The sequence below is a fragment of the Anolis carolinensis genome, chromosome 3 (genome assembly GCF_035594765.1).
Source record: "Anolis carolinensis isolate JA03-04 chromosome 3, rAnoCar3.1.pri, whole genome shotgun sequence".
In the NCBI taxonomy this organism is placed as follows: domain Eukaryota; kingdom Metazoa; phylum Chordata; class Lepidosauria; order Squamata; family Dactyloidae; genus Anolis; species Anolis carolinensis.
The window spans coordinates 231418981-231434673 of record NC_085843.1 but is presented as its reverse complement, the minus strand read 5'-3'; the positions used below and the strand labels follow the sequence as shown (position 1 = coordinate 231434673).

Here is a 15693-nt window from a genome sequence, read left to right as displayed (position 1 = left end):
GTTTAAGCTGCTGTTTTGTACATGCTTTTATGAATAGGCTCTATGGGGTTTACTTCTGAGTGTATATCCATAAAACTGAACTGTTAAGAGGTTTTCTTTCCCTATTAAAAGCATGGCAGCTAGGGACGGCAGCATTCCCATAGAGTACATTCTCCAATACATTTAGCATGGTTTCTATAATTATAAAACTATTTGTTTCTGTAAAGCTTACCCGGTATATTCCTTAAGGATTACATGAATTGAACTTTCATTTGTGAGGGCAGAGTTGATGAGACAGTCTCTGACAGCTTTGGGAAATTATTGTAGGAAGCTTCCTTAATCTCTGCATTATAATAAGACAGAGGTTTTTGTCCCTGATAAACTGAAAGCTCTCTCCTAGAAGACCGATCATCAGCCCACTGCATGTTGCATATTTCTGTTGGATGGGGATTCATATTTCAGACCATTTGCCTACCCATTGTCTCATGCTGAGAAGTCTTTTAAGAGAAACATTGAGCCAACTGTTCCAAAAAACCAAGTTGTGCCATTTCCTGCTGCAGCATTTACAATAGCAGCAAAGTGACTGGCCTGGATCTCCATAGGCCACATGTGTCAAACTCAAGGCCCACTGTCTGAATCTGGCCCACCGTGTCATTTTATGTGGCCCTCGTAAACAAACTTCTATATTCCACATCATTAGACATCATGACTACAGCTGATGGGATTTGTAATACAGTCACATCTGGAAAACTGCAGTTTGTTCTGTTTAGTCAGGATAATGGGTTTTGAATTTAGATACAAGGTTTGCGGATATGATGTCTTGACATTTAACCTTTCCCAATCCTCAGAACCACAAGCACTGTTGAGTTGCAATTCCATTATCCCCAGTTGGCCCTCTGTATCCATGAATTCTCCATTCATGAATTCAGTTGAGCTTTGAAGGCAGCTGTAAGTCTGATGTGGTCCTCAATGAAAATCAGTTGCAATATATTGCATATGTATAATTTATTGTCTTGCCTCCAATTTTTGAACATGCCCATTGCCCAATGGACTGGCAACCAGTTAAAGACTACATGAACACAGAAAGGAAGTTTTTTTATGTGTCAGGAGGGACTTGAGAAACTGCAAGTCTTCTGGTGTGAGAGAATTGGCCATCTGCAAGGATGCTGCCCAGGGGACGTCCAGATGTTTTGATGTTTTTACCATACTTGTGGGAGGCTTGGCTCATGTCCCCGCATGGAACTGGAGCTGATAGAGGGAGCTCATCCACGCTCTCCCCGGGTTGGATTTGAACCAGCAACCTTAAGGACAGCAACCCAACCTTCAAATCATCAGTCCTGCTGGCACAAGGGTTTACTCCATTGCACCACCACGGGTTCCTAGAAAGGAAGATGACAATAATACAAATTAAGCAAATAACTATCGGGAAGATAATCCCAACAAAAGTGGATAAAAGGAGAAGTAAAGTAAGAGAATAGATAAGACTGATAACTGAACACGAAGAGGAAAATTGGAAGACAACAACCACCTCCTTTCCCTTTTTAACTCCTCAGACCCCTCCATATACCTTCCCACCTTTCCTCCCCCCTCCTCCCGAGAACCCTTAATATCATACCTCACCTTTAGCTTCCCCTATGACTATGCCACTACCATTCCTACTACTTCATCACACTAGAGAAAAAAATCCACTTAAAATCCAGTTTCCGCCTCCTGCAGAATTCTGGGTTTTGTAGTTTAGTGAGGCTGTTAAAGGCTCCTCCTTAAACTACAAACCCCAGAATTCTGCAGGAGACAGAAACGATTTTAAGTGGATTTTTTCTCTAGTGTGATGAGGCAAATCTGCCAGTCTGCCCTTCTTACCTGTTTCCTTTTTAGCCTTATGTACTTTTTGAAAATCTTTAATAATAAATTTTTTAAAAGATCTACTCCACATCAAATCTGGAGCCTTGTATTAAAACTCTGCCACACCAAATGGCCTAAACCCAATCTTATACGGCTCGAGCCCTGCCTATCTCCATGATTGCATCTCCTCCTAGGAACCGGCACGGGCCAGGGAGGCCCTTCTCTCGCTCCCACCACTGTCCCAAGCGTGGCTGGCGAGAATGAGAGAGCGGGCCTTCTCGATGGTGGCCCCCTGGCTCTGGAACACCCTCCCCTAAGAGCCAAGCCTCTGCATTACCGTCTTTTTGCAAAGAACTGAAAACCTGGTCGTTCCGGCAGGTCGTTGAGCGAGATTAGTTGGCTGTTCAACATGTTGCCCTTGTTCTACACGCTATCCACCCCCTGGTCGTATGATGCACTAAAGTACAAGTCTTTACCCATCTTTAAAACTGACTATATCTATCTCACAGCCCTGATTACTGTATTGGACTTCTTCATGTTGATTGATATTGAAACTGTGTTATTTTAACTGAACTGTTTTACTGCTATTTTATGATAGTGTTTTTATTATGTTGTTTGTTCATGTCGCCGTATGTTGTTTTGATAATTGACTTGCATATGCTGGAAACCGCCCTGAGTCCTCCCAAGGAGATGGAGCAGTATATAAATAAAGATATTATTATTATTATTATTTTATTATGACACAGCAAACAAGATAGATATGCTGGATTTCATATCTATCTTGTTTGCTGTGTCATAATAAAATAATAATAATAATAATAATAATAATAATAATAATAATAATAATAATAATAATAATAATTGTGGAAAAGAACAAGGTTTGGATCATTGATGTTGCCATCCCAGGTGACAGTCGCATAGATGAAAAACAACAGGAAAAACTCAGCCGCTATCAGGACCTCAAGATTGAACTTCAAAGACTCTGGCAGAAACCAGTGCAGGTGGTCCCGGTGGTGATGGGCACACTGGGTGCCGTGCCAAAAGATCTCAGCCGGCATTTGGAAACAATAGACATTGACAAAATCACCATCTGCCAACTGCAAAAGGCCACCCTACTGGGATCTGCACACATCATCAGAAAATACATCACACAGTCCTAGACACTTGGGAAGTGTTCGACTTGTGGTTTTGCGAAACGAAATCCAGCATATCTATCTTGTTTGCTGTGCCATACAATGTCGTTGTGTTGATAATAATAATAATAATATCTTTATTTATATACTGCTCCATCTCCTCGGGAGGACTCAGGGCGGTTTTCAGCATATGCAAGTCAGTTATCAAAACAACATACGACGATATGAACAAACAACATAATAAAAACATTATTATTATTATTATTATTATTATTATTATTATTATTATTATTATGCGCTCCATGCAGTCATGCTGGCCACATGACCTTGGAGGTGTCTACAGACAAGCTCTTCGGCTTAGAAATGGAGATGAGTACCAACCCCCAGAGTCAGTCACGACTGGACTTAACGTCAGGGGAAACCTTTACCTTTACTTTTTTATTATTACTATTAACCCACTTTATTTCTTGGACTGCATATCACCAAAGCAATGCAAACATCCTGCCCACATGAGTTGGCTCCATGGGCATATCTTTAGAAGTTAGTAGTGATCCTATCCCCTCCCAAGTTGACTTAACTCTTGTCCTACTTTTTTCAGTTGTCCTCGAGCCTTTATTACAACTATTATAATACAAATGGTATTAATATTTTGAGTAACTATCAAGGTTCCGCATCACTTCATTTTGTTATTTTGGGGAGTACTGGGGGGATAGGTTATTTGCTGACCTTTTTAGCGGCTGGAATTGAATTTTAGAGAAAAAAGAAGTACTGTATCACATTACTATCATATTAGTAACAATTAATTCAACAAATTAATTTTATAATACATATTAAAATGAATGTGCATTTATGAATTAATTTTCACATGAATATTAAAGATGGTGCATTTATTTAACACAGGCTGTCAAACATTGTGGCATGACTTCTACTTAACATCAGTTGTATTACGCAGGAGATAAGCACGAGTGCTGAGCATAATTGGGATGTGGTGTTTTATAATTAACATTTAATTCTCAAGTATGATGTGTGTGATCCCTTGTTTGGAACTCCTTCTGGTTTAATTTTAATTCACATAATCACTTTCAAGAGTTACTTCAATTTTAAGGGAAAGGGAAAGGTTTTCCCCTGACATTAAGTCCAGTTGTGTCCGACTCTGGGGGTTGGTGCTCATCTCCATTTCTAAGCCGAAGAGCCGGCATTGTCCGTAGACACGTCCAAGGTCATGTGGCTGGCATGACTGCATAGAGTGCCATTACCTTCTTGCCAGAGCAGTACGTATTGATCTACTCACCTTTGCATGTTTTCGAACTGCTAGATTGGCAGAAGCTGGGGCTTACAGTGGGAGCTCACCCCGCTCCACGGATTTAAAATGCTGACCTTTCAGTCAGCAAGTTCAGCAGCTCAGTGGTTTAACCCACTGTGCCACCAGTCTTCAATCTTACCTGACAATATTTTGTTATTATGGTCTTATACCTGCCATCATTAACACATTTAAGGAAGGGAACTGATGATGATTTGCTAGTAATTTATTTCTACGGTATATCAATGTGCTCTGCATCTTACCTAAATGTGGCATGAAACTAATTTCTTTCTCCTTTCTTCTGTGCAATTCAACAGCCTGCTTACTTATTCCGAGTATATTCTGGGTCACATTGTTGTTTTGTCCTTAATAGAAATTATTGCAGCTCCTCCATTTGCTCCCAAACATTTCTATTTAATATCATCTGGAGCTGTTGATATGTTTACCTCCAACTATTTCTGATCATTAAATGATTACATGTTTTCCTTAAGCACCTCTCACTTAGAAGAATCTCCTTGAATCACCCGGTAATTGTACCTACTCCCCTACTCTTGTATTATTGTGGTGCATAGGACTGTATAAGTCAGGGCAGAAAACTTTGTATAGACCAAACTGTGCTATACCACATTTGTGGCCCATCATTCTCAGGTGCAGTAGCTTCTATCAGGAGGAATCATACCAGGTATTCTGAATTAACTGTTGAAACATCTGCTTGACTCTTTTATTTTTTGGTCTTTTTCTGCTTTCAGATGCAATTCATAAGTAGGTGGACAGAAAAAGCATAGAATCATAGAGTTGGAAGAGACCTCGTGGGCCATCCAGTCCAACCCCCTGCCAAGAAGTAGGAAAATCGCATTCAAAGCACCCCCGACAGATGGCCATCTAGCCTCTGCTTAAAAGCCTCCAAAGAAGGAGCCTCCACCACACTGCGAGGCAGAGAGTTTCACTGCTGAACAGCCCCCACAGTGAGAAAGTTCTTCCTAATGTTTAAATGGAATCTCCTTTCCTGTAGTTTGAAACCGTTGTTCCACGTCCTAGTCTCCAGGGCAGCAGAAAACAAAGTTGCTCCCTCCTCCCTATGATTTCCCCTCACATATTTATACATGATCCTCATCATGTCTCCTCTCAGCCTTCTCTTCTACAGGCTAAACATGCCCAGCTCTTCAAGCTGCTCCTCGTAGGGCTTGTTCTCCAGACCCTTAATTATTTTAGTCATCCTTCTCTGGACACATTCCATCTTGTCAACATCTTCCTTAAATTGTGGTGCCCAGAACTGGACACAGTATTCCAGGTGTGGTCTGACCAAGGCAGAATAGAGGGGTAGCATGACTTGCCTGGATGTAGACACTATACTCCTATTGATGCAGGCCAAAATCCCATTGGCTTTTTTTGCTGCCGCATCACATTGTTGGCTCATGTTTAACTTGTCCACAATTTTTTTCACACGTACTGCTGTCAAGCCATACAACTAGAAAAGGAGAGATCACTCTGACAAGGTAAGAAATACAAACCCCTACAAGAAACATCATCTATGTGCAAAGGGAAAAACTCTCCCTTTCTCCTTGGTCTCGCTGGCAATTTCATGTGTGCAGATGAGTTGCAGTGTTTGAATACAATACTCACAAAAAGAGACTTTCAACTTAACTGACTCTCCAGATTTAGAACAATCACAGCCTGGCCCCAAATGCTTCGACTTGTCAAATGTATATGGATGACCCAGGTTTACCCCGGGCTGCTAGATTTCCAGCAAGTGCTAAAATTTGAGGAGGCGGAAGAGCTCTCCCTCCTCAACCTCTTTGCATTGCAGCAATTAAATCCCAGAGACTCCTCTTGCAGAAGCCACTTTGCAGGACTCCCTCATTGTTTTTCTAAGGCCTCAGAGAGTGGAAGGGCAGCTATTTCAACCCACCTGCTTTCAACATATCTATAAAAGTGTTTGAGAAATTACGGTCGCTCTGAAACAGCTTTTGAAAAGCCTATTCTGTGTGTGTTGCCTAAGAATAGAATTTGGTCTTCCGCAAAGGAAATCTTACAAACTCAATGGTCAGGTATTTCATCCTGCAAAGTCAACATCAGCAAGAAAAGTCATTCTTCTGAACCCATACCCATGGGGAAAATTTAAAAACCCCTAGGTAATGATAAAGGTTTTCCCCTGATGTTAAGTCTAGTCATGTCCAATTCTGGGGGTTGGTGCTCATCTCCATTTCTAAGACGAAGAGCCGGTATTGTTTGTAGACACCTCCAAGGTCATGTGGCCAGCATGACTGCACAGAGTGCCATTACCTTCCCGCCGGAGCGGTATCTATTGATCTACTCACATTTGCATATTTTTGAACTGCTAAGTTGGCAGAAACTGGGGCTAATAGTGGGAGCTCACCCTGTTCCCTGGATTCGAACCGCCGACCTTTTGGTCAGCAAGTTCAGCAGCTCATTTTAAAGGTCTCTGAAGCAGGTCCTAAGTTTGAACAGAATTGAACAGAAAAGGGAATGTGTTGTCGAAGGCTTTCATGGCTGGGATCACAGGGTTGTTGTATGTCTTTCTGGAACATGGCCACACAGCCCGAAAGACATACAACAACCCAGAAAAGGGAATGTTTCAAAAAAATAATGTAAATCGGTTCATCAACTGAACATGAAACAGGGTGATAAAAATATTGCAGAAAGAGTCACAATTATAATAGCTACCTATCCCTTAGGAACAGAAATTTTTTGGATTTTGGAATCCCTGTGTTTTCACATACTGTGTATACATAATGATTTATCTTCTAGATAGGACTCACGTCTAAATACAAAATTCATTTGTCTCATATGTACCTTGCAGACATAACCTGAAAGTAATTTTATACACAATAATTTTAATAATAGTGTACATGAAACAATGTTTGTGTATGTTAAACCATCAGAAAGAAAAGTTGTCACTTTCTCAGCAGCATATGTGGGCAATTTTAGATTTCAGAATATTTTGGATTATAACGGATATTTAACCTGTATTCTCAAATATACAAATAACATGAATAATCAAATTACAGGAGGACATTGGTATAGCAATAGTTATAGCCATGCCTCCAAAGAAAGCCCAAAAATGCAAGCAAATTCATATCAACAAACCAGTTCCTGGAGTTTTTCCCATTAACGGGAAGATGCTTTTATGAAGCTAATGAGTCTTGATTGCTCAATCAAGTTCAAGGCATCCCAAAATGCTTTGCATTGAGACAACAATAATTTACAACAATGTATTGCTTCTTGCAGGAAACCTCCCTTCCCAATTATTGTGGAGCCAGTATCTGAGAAGCCATGAAACATGAGGGCAGCATCATCAGCTTATCTTGAAAGAATCCTGGTGTTTTGACTCTGGTGCTTTGAATCCTGGAGCTCTGGCCTCTCTACTGCAGCACTTGTAGTTTAACCCTTCATGACAATTTAATGTGGAAGTTAATTCCAAGCCACATAATTGGGTTTTACTGTCTTCCTTGACTTGCCAGATGTTCCAGTGCCAAACTCTGTTTTATTATGCTACTGTTATTATGTTTTGTTTAACTATGTTATTATATAAGCATTTTTATTGGATGTTGTTGTGTGTCTTGTATGTATTTTATTTTGTTTTATTATAATTGTTTAGGCATGGCCCCATGTTAGCCACCCCAAGTCCCTTCGGGAAGATGGAGGTGGGGTACAAAAATAAAGTCATTATTATTATTAAATGTATGTCCATCCTTTTTCTTTCCCAGGACAGCCTTTTTCTGATATGTAATTAAAATGCTACACAGAAGGTGACCATTCTCCTTCTGCAAAAACAAAACAAAACCTTGAAATGCGATACTAATGTTATTTGAGCAAACTGCCCAAAGCAAAAGGACCCTTTTCATCCACCATCTCAGAAATGACTGCATTTCTGTACTTGCTTGATAAATGCCAGTTTGCAAGAAAATAAGGCCAAGGAGACTCTTGAATGGGTGAAAATAGGGACTGCGAAATCAACAAGCTTGGTTTGGAGAGGATCTTCGGTTCAGTTGCCTTGGAAGCCTCTCTTCCTGTTCCTATAATTTAAAGCATTTTGGCTCAGTGTCCAAGTCAAAGTCCATCATATGAATCAACCTGACATAGCTTTGACTCATATCCAGCCACGTTTGCCTTTTTGTGAGTTTGCCCACCACCACCTTTAGTACAGCAGGGAATATGGACCAGTAATTGGAAATACAGTAGAGTCTCACTTATCCAAGCTAAACGGGCCAGCAGAAGCTTGGATAAGCAAATATCTTGGATAATAAGGAGGGGTTAAGGAAAAGCCTATTAAACATCAAATTAGGTTATGATTTTACAAATTAAGCACCAAAACATCATGTTATATGACAGAAAAAGTAGTTCAATACGCAGTAATGTTATGTTGTAATTACTGTTTTTACAAATTTAGCACCAAAATATCACGATATATTGAAAACATTGACTACAAAAATGGCTTGGATAATCCAGAGGCTTGGATAAGCGAATGTTGGATAAGTGAAACTCTACTGTAATCTGATTTGCTGCCTATGTCATTCCATACTGCATATCTTAGAAAAATATATTTTGGCGATTCAATTCCCAAAGTTCCCTCAGCCTAGCAGAATTCTGGGAATTGCATCTCCAAAAAGTAACTTGTCTAAACTGTGTTGCAAAATCAGGCTGTGGGGGTGATGTATTCCCCTTGGATGTATCCTCCCCCCCCCCCCCATAAAGTGTCCATTTCTCTGCATCGGGCATGTTTTGCTTCTGCGATGCCATCTCAGTTGGCAACGTCTTCCACTTCCCGCAAAGCTGGTGAGGGAGTTGCTGCCTTTGCATTTTCTCAGCTGAGCTTATTAGTTTAATGAGGAGTCACTCTTCTCCTAGCAATTACCACATCTGTGAACGCTCCTCCAACCTGAGCCTAAACATGAGATTATGAAGTGGCCCATGGCTGGCTATATGACATGGTTGGAGTGAAAGAAAATAGATGCAAGATGTCAGCTTCCTCGGAGGAGCAGGAGATGCGTTGAATAAAACAAACAAAACAAAGGGACACGATGCTGGATAAGCAAAAGTTCAAGGAGCGGGCTTTGTAATGAGAACACTAATATCATCCCCATTGTGTGAAGGAATCCGGAGGCAGCGTGCTTCATCAGAGGAAAGATTTTGATCCTTGATCATAAGACTTGTCCACCAATACAATTACTAAGGAAGAGCTTTTTTGATGAAAGAATATTGCAGTGGCATGACATATCCAGCAACGCCAACTACGAAAGAGCAGGAGAGGGGAGCAACCAAACAAAAAGGTGAATATGATGATAAATAATATTGTGAAAAATATATAGAACACAGACTCATCAAAGAAACAATTCAATATGACTGATAAGTAACCAGTGGAGTAATGCAAATAATAACTTCATAATAATGCAAAACAGAATAATACAGACAGTGTAACAAAGCACTACAAATGTACAGTAGAGTCTCACTTATCAAACATAAACAGGCCAGCAGAACGTTGGATAAGTGAAAATGTTGGATAATAAGCAGGGATTAAGGAAAAGCCTCTTAAACATCAAATTACATTATGATTTTACAAATTAAGCATCAAAACATCATGTTTTATAACAAATTGACAGAAAAAGCAGTTCAACATACAGTAACATTATGTTGTAATTACTGTATTTACGAATTCAGCACCAAAACATAGCAATTTATTGAAAGTGTTGACTACAAAAACATTGACTACTAAAAATTGACTACAAATTAAGATAGAATTACATAAAATGAACTTACAGTAACAACATTGCCAGTCTCATGAAGATTTTTAAAATTCTGATCCTTGCCTGCCTAAAGAAACAGCTATGGATTCGGGCGAGAGGTAGACTACGTTGGATAAGACAGAAGGTTGGATGAGCAAAGGTTGGATAAGCAAGACTCTACTGTATGTATCAGAAGGATAACTTAACTCAAAGAATACAAGGCAACTAAAGCCATAAGACATGAAATATAGCTTAATCTCAACCAGTATAAGCAAGGGCAGCTGCATAGTAAACAATAGTTTAAACTTAAGTGTGTATGTCTATAATGAACAAAGGAGTCACAAACACAGTGCAGTGTATTCCAGGCTTCCATGCTTGTCCACAGAAAGACCAACTATGTACAATACACTTCACAAGCTATTCGTTATTACCAAAATATAATGTAAGAAGTTATACAGTCTGTAATGAAGCTGCACTTCCTGAAATGTGGAGCATTTTAATGAGTCTTCATCAGTAGGTAGATGAAAATAGCATTTTCTATCATTATTCAAAGGTCATAGATGAAATATTCTAGACTCTAAAGGTGCTGAATTAATCATAGTAAACAAAATGTAAGAAAAGCCACAAATAAAACAGAAATGTATTGTAGTGGACTTCCCACCTTGCAATGTTTTTCATAATATTATTTATTATCACATTCTTTTATTTTGTTTGTTTGGATTCCCTCTCTCCCTCCTGCAGTTTTCTAATTGGTGTTTTGCTTGTTTTGAGACCTTCTTGTGTCACATACAATAACCTGAAAAGTTGTCTGCCAGTGACAGGAAAAGAAACCAAAACTCTGTATTGCTGTGAGTCTTTCGGGCTGTATGGCCATGTTCCAGAAGCTTTCTCTCCTGTCATTTCACCCACATCTGTGGCAGGCATCCTCAGATGTTGTGAGGACAGGAGAGAAAGCTTCTGGAACATGGCCATACAGCCCGAAAGACTCACAGCAACCCAGTGATTGGCTGTGAAAGCCTTCATCAAAACTCTGTACTTGCTAAAACTGGGATGGGGAATGTTTGGTCCTCCAATTATTGCTGAACTGCAAATCCCATGCTCTTTCATTACTGGCTGTGCTTGTTAGAGCTAATGGGAGTTTATTGTCCAACAACAGACATTCCTTCCTTTGTCTCTTTCTCCATACCATGTAGAATTGTATTCTCTTACTGCGTTCTTAATTTTGTATTTCCTTTCTCTTCCTAGTTAAAGACACTCAGGCATTGCGACACCTGTTTTTCGTAATGGAGTACTTCCATTTCCTTTAGCACATTGGTTGCCCTTTTCTTCACCTCCCACCCCCACGCACATCATGTTTTGATGTTGAAGTGGTGATTGAAACTGCAAAATATTTTCAAGCATGGCTACACCATCAACTTGTATAATGGGATTATGAAACTGGCTTGCTGGGGCCCAGCAATTATTATTACTCACTAATCAGTCGCAGCGCTCTTTGAAATATTAAAGGATTCCAAGTCACACAGATCAATTGTAAGGTATAGCTGAGGCATTGCTCAAACCTTGGATGTGTCACAGGATCCAAGCCATCCGTGCAAGGATACACTCAGTTCCATTTCCCTTCAGAATGAATTGATGGGTCCATTTGGCTTATGCACAGAGTCTTTCTTACTAACAGCAATCTTTGGTATGGGAATATTGAAAACATTTTGTGCCAAAGTTCAAAGAGTGTTGCCAATGTCAAACTGGCAGTGATCCTGGCTGCAGGAATATATCATCCCCACATATAGTGCATTGCTGTGTGTGTGTGTGTGTGTGTGTGTGTGTGATCTGCACTATAAGCATCTTTCTTCTGTAACCCTGCCCCGTATTTTTGTGGTATAGAAATATGGATTTCATAGGTTAGATCACACAAAGGGGGAATTTCTAGACAGTCTGCTGTGGTGACCTAGGTTGGACTATAAAACATTGCTGTCCCTTCCAAACAGACACACTCATATGCACCATCTAGTCCATTCATAATATCAAGCCTTGATCAGAAGTCTTGTGACATGTGCACACAAACTCAAATGCTTCAAGGAGAGGGCAGTAGGATATTTGCACCTAGATCCTGCATCTAATCTTCCTAATACTGCTCTTAATTTTGGCTTAGCAGTCACACTTAACAAGATATGCTTCCATTTCTGCCACAGTTTGGAAATTTCCTTTGGGTGATTTCCCAATCCACTATTGTGCCAAAGAAACAAACATTTCCAAGTTTGGCTTTTAGCTACGTATCACCTCCATTTCGGCCTTCTAAGTAAGTTATGAAGCTTAATTGTATGTATCACTTAAAATTTTAACTGAGCATTTGAATTTTCTTACCAGGCAGTATTTCGGTATGACAATATCATAGACTAGGTGCCAAGGTTCCACTGGATCAGCAGTGTCCCACCCTTCATCCAGTGAGCACCAGTCCATTGGCTCTGGGAGTTGGTGCCATTTTAGTTTCCTGCAATGCCTCTATCTATCCCGTGAGAGATTAAAATTGTCACAACTCCCAGAACCTAACATTTGGGTCTTAGCATTTTAGTGCTCACTCCTGCCAGCAAGTGGTTAAGCTGAGGTGGGGCTGAAAAATGTAGGAAGGACTTCACCAGGTGGATTTTAGGAGCTGTGTTCAAAGAACCAAGTTTTCCAAGCTCTGGCCACATGTATAGTACAACCTCCATATCCACAGGAGATATATTCCCAGACTTCACGTGGACCCACAAAACTGCACATAACTGCAAACCCAATTGAAATTATGGAGTCCAGGTCCAAGAATATCACAGAATTGCACTGGAGGACTTAGAAAATCCCTAAAGAGGGCATATTTTGTAAGACATGGATAAATGAAACCATAGATACTAGTCCCCAGATAGAAATGTTGTACTGTATTAATCAAATTAGGAACTGAAGAGGTATTTTCTTCCTTATTTGAAATTAGCTTAGGTACCCAGCATTGCCCAGGTTATTTGAAAAAGTCATTTTTTAATTGTCCAAAATGCATAAGGTTGTGAGTGAACTACAACTCACATCATGCCAAGTTAACCACCTGAAACTCCATCAGTGGTTAAAGTTATCATGTTGGGCAAGTATGCTCTCTAGATCCATCATTGGTGGGGTTCAGTGTGCTCTTTGGCTGCAGGGTTAACTACAGCTCCCACTATGGTGGGTCAGTTCCCCTCAATTCCCTCCAGCAGGTTCATGGTGGTTCTGTGTGCCAAGTTGGTCCAAGTCTATTATCGATGGGGGTCACCGTGTCTCCGGATTTAGGTGAACTATAACTCCCAGAAATTAAAGTCAGTTCTCCTCAAACTCCTCCAGTATGTTCTGTTCGTCATGGGGGTTGCTTGCCAAGTTTAGTCCAAGTCTATTATCGGTGGAGGTCAAGGTGTTTCCAGATGTAGGTGAACTATAACTCCCTGAAATGAAGGTCAGTTCCCTCAAACCCCTCCAGTAGGTTAAGTTGGTGATGGCGGTTCTGTGTGTCAAGTTTGGTCCAGGTCTATTGGTGGGGATCAGAGTGCTCTTTGATTGCAGGTGAACTATAAATTCCAGTACCTACAACTTCCTGATGTGATGGCCAACCCCCCCCCCCAATCCCTCCAGTATGTTCTGTTGTTCATGGGGGATCTGTGTTCCAAATGGGGTTCAGGTCCATTGTTGGTGGGGGGTCACAGTGCTGTGTCTTGATGCAGGGTGCACTACAACTTCCATCATGTTGAGTCAGTCCCCCAAACCCCTTCAGTATGTTTAGTTGTTTAGTTGCTGATCAATTCTGCTCTGTTCACTGTGTGCCATAGGAAAGGGTAGTAAAGGGTTAAGGGAGAGACAGTGGGTGGGGTCAAGCAAATTCCACACCAATGGAGAGAAAAGGGAACACTGGGAAGTGTCTTTGGTGGAGGAGAAACAGAAAATCTAAGATGAAATTGTCCCCATATGAAAGCCTTCACTTGGGTGGTGGGCAGTATGGTGTTTGTGGAGGACATTGGCAGGGCTCTTGGACATGTTCACAGCGCCCGCTATAACCTGCAATGTTCCTTGGAGGGAAGTTGCAGCTGTTTGTGGAGGAAGGAGCCTGTCTGTGTAAATGAACACTCCTGCCACATACACATATACAGTTTTTCACTTTTATTATGTGTATAGATTACTGTCCAGCTGCATTCATATGTGATTAAAGGAAGGGGGGACCTAACAGAGTTCAGGCAGGCTGGCAACAAGAACAAACAAGTCTAAAGCATCCTTTTAAATGACTCAGGAATGACTGGAAGTCACCTGAAACCCAAATATGCTGATAAGACAACAGAAGCAGTTTCACCCTCCTAATAAGAGCCATTTCTCCTTCCCATTTTTAATTCCATTCTCGCGAATCTCCAAGGTCCTCTTTTTCTGCTCCCAGTTACTGCAGTTTTTACTATCTCCCACACAAGCTTGCAGTTCCCTACCTATATATAACCCCTTCATGGGCTCCTTCACTTCAAGCACTTCCAATGGAGACAAGATAAGGTCAGCCATACATCATGGATGAGGCATTGCCTGAACAGATATGTTTTGAAAATATAGCCTTGGGTGGCCACATTCTCATTGTCCAAAAAAGAGAAAATTTACTATTAAACTGTAGAGGAAGAGAAAACAAAACAGGCACCATTTGTCATGAAGTTGGTATAAACCAGCATGTATCTAATTGCAAATTGAGAAACATTCACAACCACTTAAACAGAAATGCAGTACACTCCCTAGAGCGGGGAATGTGACCAGGTGATCTGTGTTTCTGCTTAGTCTGCTGTCCAGCTCTTAATTGTTGCTGGGCAACCTCAAGGCTAAGTGTTCTTCTTAAACTGAGCTTCCATCGGAGTGCTTTTCGAATAGCAGACTTGTCTCCATGAAACGAAGACCTTCTCCACCTCTTTCTCCCCCAGAGGATTCTCTCTCACCCTCCCTCTATAACCTCTACATTGTGTAGCTTTCTTACAAGATTGCAATTAAAGGGCTTTGATATGTTGTTCAGATACTGAGGCAGAGCAGAGAATGTGAAAGATGCCATACATAGGACTTTATCACATGAGGCAGATCAATTGGAATTGAACCCCCTCCTTCAATGATAGTCCCTTTCACACAATGCCATATGCATCCTGCTGCCAGTTTGCCTCCCCCTCATGATTCTCCTGTCAATAACTGTCAATAAAACCTGTCAATAACTCCCCATTCTGCAACATTCCCATCACCTACCTTGGTGCGATATGTTCCTTCTGCATCTGTGCGGCATGCGAGCAAGAACCTGACATTGGGGGACGGGGAGGGATTCTCCTCTTAGCTCTCCCCTTTCTATTCCCAAATTTGTGGGACAAATGCCAGGACGAAGAAGAAGAAGAAGAAGAAGAAGAAGAAGAAGAAGAAGAAGAAGAAGAAGAAGAGGAGGAGGAGGAGGAGGAGGAGGAGGAGGAGGAGGAGGAGGAGGAGGAGGAGGAGGAGGAGGAGGAATTCAAGTCTCCAGGGCCAGATGAGCTACACCCAGGAGTATTGAAACAACTAGCAGAAGTCACTTCAGAACCACTTAATCCTTGAGAATTATTGGAGAACAGGAGAAGTCCCAGCAGACTGGAGGAGGGCAAATGTTGTCTGTATCTTCAAGAAGGGGAAAAAAGAGAAACCAAACAATTACCATCCAGTCAGC

The 15693-nt window shown here is 40.9% G+C and overlaps 1 long non-coding RNA gene across 1 annotated transcript; it reads right to left on the bottom strand.

The window, feature by feature from the left end:
- Window positions 1-250: 250 nt before the first annotated feature.
- Window positions 251-15383, bottom strand: LOC134297788 (uncharacterized). The gene is made up of 2 exons (XR_010004659.1): window positions 15249-15383; window positions 251-1358 (listed from the first exon to the last, which is right to left on the bottom strand). It is a non-coding gene; the product is annotated as an uncharacterized LOC134297788 (long non-coding RNA).
- Between the last annotated feature and the right edge of the window lie 310 nt (window positions 15384-15693).